The following is a 6,000-nucleotide window of genomic DNA, read 5'->3' on the forward strand; positions in this document are numbered from 1 at the left end:
TGCAGATACTATAAAAAATGTGCCTAAGTACATAGCTCTAGTAAATGTTATTTTCTTACTACCGCAACCACTGGAAACCACATGTTATTTTCAAATGCCGTTTGGTACTTAACCACCTTCCCAGGGGTCCTTGAGGGGGTTCCAGTGGGTCCCCAGGTAAATTAGGAACCAAATGAACCCTTATGTGTCTGTAGCTCTGAGATTAACCAATGGAACCACATGTGTTTCCATTTTGTACACTCAAGGGAGGGCTTAAGGGAGGACCACGTTGTAATGCTCATGTCACTATGACTCGGCCCTAACCATATAAGGAGTTATCATAGAAGCTACGCCCAAATATGGAGTGTGCTAAATGTGTCGTCATGGCATCTGGTGCAAACAAGTCAGTAAGCTCCATTTATGGGCACAAAATGATGCTATAGTACTTTTGAACTTTGACATGAGTAAGATTTCTACTGTAGGAATATTATTTGAACAAAGTATTTTTTTTACACTGTGGTATTGTCCCATATCTGAGTAGCTACTTCTTCCACCACTGACTGTACCTTAGCTGCCTGTGGATGGTGGATCTGGTTGGTGATGCTTGGTTTCACACCGTTGGCCTTGGGTCTCTGCAACAAAGCGAAGGGGCTTTTCCTCCTGGCCTCGTCCCCGCTGAGAAGAGAAGATGAAACAGAGGTGGGAGCGCTGTGGTTAATAAAGCAAGCTTGCTGCTACAAGCTTCATATCTGTTCAGATCTTTAGAACATCAGTAACGTGTGGACAGTGCAGTAATATGGAGCTTCATTTGTTTTTATAGAAATGCTTTACTCACAAGTTTATGCTATTCATAACATTGTTTGTTGTAAGTAATCCACTAATGCCTTATCTAGTGTAGAGAGATGCTGTCTTTTACTTTTATTGTCATGTAACATGGCGAAATAAAAGAATCATCAGATCAACCTGGCCAGATTATATGATGAACATCAATTATTTGTTTATTTCTAATGATGAGCCGCAGTGTGAACATGGTCGATTCGATGAATATTAATAATAATGTACATTTCATACCCCAGGACAATGAGCTCCCCATATTTGACAGCGGAGGTCATTCCTTGGTGCTGGTACAATGGTGCTTGGTACTGCCTGGTGCAGGGCTCCACCTCTACGAAACACACCTCTCTCACCTGCATTATTGGCTTAGGAATGTGACAAAAGCAAAAACAAATCACGGGGTGTGTAATGATGGAGCCCTGGAGTGGCCGCGGAGGGGAATTATGTTTTAACGTGTGCCCTCAAATTACTAATCCATGGCCACGGATTAGTAATTTGCGGGCACACATTAAAAAACAATTCCCCTCAACGGCCACTCCCGGGCTCCGTATGTAATTGATAGAAACTAAGTAATTTTTTTGGGGGAACTACTCCTTTAAGACCATTGTTTACATTTCAGACAACATTTTAATTGGAAGTACCCACTCTTCCTTGAATTTGAACATGTAATTATAAAATAATTACACGTTCAAATTACATGTTCAAATTCAAGGAAGAGTGGGTATTTCTCAAATAGTAATGTAAGGGTCCATTTGGTTCCATGTGTACACTCCCATAGTTACAGACATGTAAGGGTCCATTTGGTTCCATTTGTGCACTCTCAGAGTTACAGACCTGTAAGGGTCCATTTGGTTCCATTTGTACACTCTCAGAGTTACAGACCTGTAAGGGTCCATTTGGTTCCATTTGTACACTTAGTTAAAGACCTGTAAGGGTCCATTTGGAACCCCCATAAGAACGACCCACTTTGAGAACAACTACACTAATACATTTAAGGCTATAGAGCTCTTTATGTGTTTCCAGTAATATTGTCAGCTCATTTTCTATGTCCATGGAAACAATAGAATTTTGACAAAAATGTCCGCCACAAGCCAGTCTGGTGATGACCCTGACAGTTGTATTTATTGTAAAATAAAACACAATTTGTCACCCTCTTAAAATCATGGCCCAAGTTGATGTTTGGGCCATTTCTGTCCCATTCATTTCACTTAATTTAATTCAGTTTTCTTTTAAATACAACCGAATAAGACAAACCCATCAGATGCCCACAGGGGGGATGGTAATTACATCGTTCCCAATAAAAGAGAATGCAGGTGAGACATGGGAAGCAGTCATGGAGAATAGTAGAAAACATAATTTACTCTCTCTACTTCCTCCTCCCTTCCCATCATCATTTCTCATTCCCTGATGTTGTGTTTCCAATCCAGTATAATGCTTGTCTCTCATCTTTGTTGTTCAAGAACTCACAAAAAAACAAGAACAGAAATAGAGACAAATAGGAGGGAAAAAATCTTAAACAAAATAAGAAATCCGTTTGAAATATAACTTGCTGTAGACCATTATTGTATTGTCTGTTTTCATATGTTTCAAATATAACTTACTGTAGACCATTATTGTATTGTCTGTTTCCATCTGTTTCAAATATAACTTACTGTAGACCATTATTGTATTGTCTGTTTTCATCTGTTTCAAATATAACTTACTGTAGACCATTATTGTATTGTCTGTTTCCATCTGTTTCAAATATAACTTACTGTAGACCATTATTGTATTGTCTGTTTTCATCTGTTTCAAATATAACTTACTGTAGACCATTATTGTATTGTCTGTTTTCATCTGTTTCAAATATAACTTACTGTAGACCATTATTGTATTGTCTGTTTTCATCTGTTTCAAATATAACTTACTGTAGACCATTATTGTATTGTCTGTTTTCATCTGTTTCAAATATAACTTACTGTAGACCATTATTGTATTGTCTGTTTTCATCTGTTTCAAATATAACTTACTGTAGACCATTAGTGTATTGTCTGTTTTCATCTGTTTCAAATATAACTTACTGTAGACCATTATTGTATTGTCTGTTTTCATCTGTTTCAAATATAACTTACTGTAGACCATTATTGTATTGTCTGTTTTCCTGCTAGAGCCCTTACCTGTCACACGTCCTGATGTTGCACACTCCTCGTCTGTCTGTAGAAAGTCAACAGTCACAGTGTCAGATAATAGACCAGGGTAGTGAGCGGGGCGGAGTGACAGAAGCCGAATTCCAAACCACAAACTTTCACACTTGCCCTCACCCGCGTTTCGGGTCCGACGACCCAGAGATAGTTTTCTTTTCCGTGGCATGTGCCTAATTATAGCTTATTATTATTATTATAGATAATTATAGCTGGCCTAATTAATAAATGCGAAGTCCGGCCTCTCTGGCCTCTCCTCTCCTCTCGGCTCCTCTCCTCCCCTCTCCTCCCTCCCCGCTTTGCTTTGCGGCCCTAAGCTCTAGTCACATCCTATACCAACCTCCCAACCTCGGTCATGTGATAAAGAGGTCAGACTTCTTGTATCTGGTTGCTATGGCAACCTGCCAGATCAGGCTGAGGGTCTGATAGGCGAATCAGAGAATCAATCAAACCGAGAGTCCGATCACTGTCGAGGTGGGGTAAGATGCCTAAAACATATTAGCCATAGCTCTGATCAACAGTCTGTGACGGTCTTGGAGGCATGTTTATTGTTTATTGTTTATTGAATGGATCCCCATTAGATGACGCCAAAGCGACAGCTAGTCTTCCTGGGGGGTCCAATTAAATACAACACAAGATTAAGATTCCGGTCATGTGGTCTGCTGCAACAAGTGTGTCTTTAACGCTATTTTGAAGGATAATTTATTTTATATAAGATGAATGTGAGATGGTAACAAATTCCAGAAGGATATAGCTCTATATATAACTATGTTTGAGTAGATCAGTTCTTGGGGCAGGAAGTGTTAAAAGGCCACGGCTGGCATTCCTGGTGAAATAATTGTGTGTGTTATTTGATTTTAATAACTGTTTGCAAAAATAATCTGGTGTTTGATTTAAAATAATGTTCTTGAAGAACATAAGGAGACTACAGGCCAGTTTTTATTCGACAGATAACCAGGACAGGCGTGTGGAGTGTGGAATGTGGAGTGATCCTGTGCTTGCGAATCGCTGCCGAACTTCGGAGCTTTTGTCAATTATATAGTAGTAAGATGGTTCTATAATAATAATAATAATAATTCTCTATAATTATGAAAATGTGTGTCTTCAACAAACCGATACAGAAATGCTTTTTAGTTAAGCGTGTGTGTGTGTGTGTGTGTGTGTGTGTGTGTGTGTGTGTGTGTGTGTGTGTGTGTGTGTGTGTGTGTGTGTGTGTGTGTGTGTGTGTGTGTGTGTGTGTGTGTGTGTGTGTGTGTGTGTGTGTGTGTGTGTGATGGGCAGCTATTTCTGGGTCAAGCTGGAGTGACCGAGTGGGAGTGAACGAGTGGGAGTGAATTCAGCTAGAGAGATCTGGTCCCACTGGATTCCCCTGCACCCATCACCCATACATTCTCCCCTCTACCTGCCTGAGGGGGTCACAGCCTAGCTACACTTGACCTGTCTGAGTTGTCAGAGAGAGTTTAACTCCCCAGGAGGAGCGGTTCTTAAAGGACAACTTTGGTTTTTTACAACCAAGGTTTATATTTTAGCTTGTAATTAAAGTAAATAAAAGATGAGTGTTATTTTTTTTTCATTTACTGCTTTCTATAGTTTTAGCAATTTTCACGATATTTTTTGCAGTGGGCGGGGGCATTCTGTCCGGTGGCTAAATATGCCTTTTTTACACAATAAAAAAAGGTCCTGTGGTCTTTGATGGCCAGATGTGAGTTATTGGGGGCTAGAAACAAGCTTCTGTAAATACTAATAAAGAAAACACTGGGTTATTGTGTAAAAAAAGACATATTTAACCACCGGACAGAATGCCCCCGCCCACTAGACACACACTGTAAAAAATATTGCGAAAATTGCTAAAACTATAGAAAGCAGTAAATATATTTTTTTTAACACTCATCTTTTATTTACTTTAATTACAAGCTAAAATATAAGCCTTGGTTGTAAAAAACCAAAGTTGTCCTTTAAGAAAGCTGCAATTAAGTGGCCCATTCCAGGCATAATGTCCAACGTGTGTGTGTGTGTGTGTGTGTGTGTGTGTGTGTGTGTGTGTGTGTGTGTGTGTGTGTGTGTGTGTGTGTGTGTGTGTGTGTGTGTGTGTGTGTGTGTGTGTGTGTGTGTGTGTGTGTGTGTGTGTGTGTGTGTTTTGTAAGAGAGAGAGTGAACGAGGGACACACGTGTGTGGGAGGGTATGCTGTATGAATATGTGCAAAACACATGCAACTGAGAATTAAGCATTATGCTTATCCCTGGGCCTGGGGTATAGGGCTCCATAAGCATTTTGCTTCTGTGCCAAGGGTATAATGCCACACTATGCCTCCCAACATACAGTGACCGTGACCGACCCAAAACAAAGAAAAATCTTAACTAGGTACAGACTCAGTGAGCACAGTCTTGCGATCGAGAAAGGTCGTCACAGGCAGACCTGTATCCCGAGAGAAGACAGACTATGCACACAAAAGGAAGTGGAAACCGAGCTACACTTCCTAACCGTCTGTCCATTGTACCAAGACATCAGAGACACATACTTCCCACAGATTACAACCACACACAGAGATTTTGAAAACATGACCAATGACAAAAAACTCCCATATCTGCTGGGCGAAGTACAACTATGTGCAAACACAGCAGCAAGATTCGTGAGTTGCTGTGATAGGAGAAGGATATCGAACGGAACACAACCACCCTAAAGACTAATCATTGTATTCCTGCACTATACCTGCACCCAGTGATCTTGGTACATAGAAATTGATCTATTGAAGATTCTGACTTTCAAATGTACATTTTTTGTTTTGATTGTATTGCTGTATTGTTGTATTGTGCTTTTTGCTTTGGCAATGTAAACGTATGTTTTCTCATGCCAATAAAGCCCTTTGAATTGAATTGAATTGATGGACGGTCATTCTGCTGCACTTTTAATGAATGCGTCTCTATTCACATCAAACACAAACTCTGCCTTAGTGGGCGACAAATTATCGCTCACTTTTCTGCTTGGGTTTGTTTGCAGGAACACTCA

Source organism: Gymnoscopelus microlampas, assembly GCF_963454915.1.
Source record: "Gymnoscopelus microlampas genome assembly, chromosome: 3".
Lineage (NCBI taxonomy): Eukaryota > Metazoa > Chordata > Actinopteri > Myctophiformes > Myctophidae > Gymnoscopelus > Gymnoscopelus microlampas.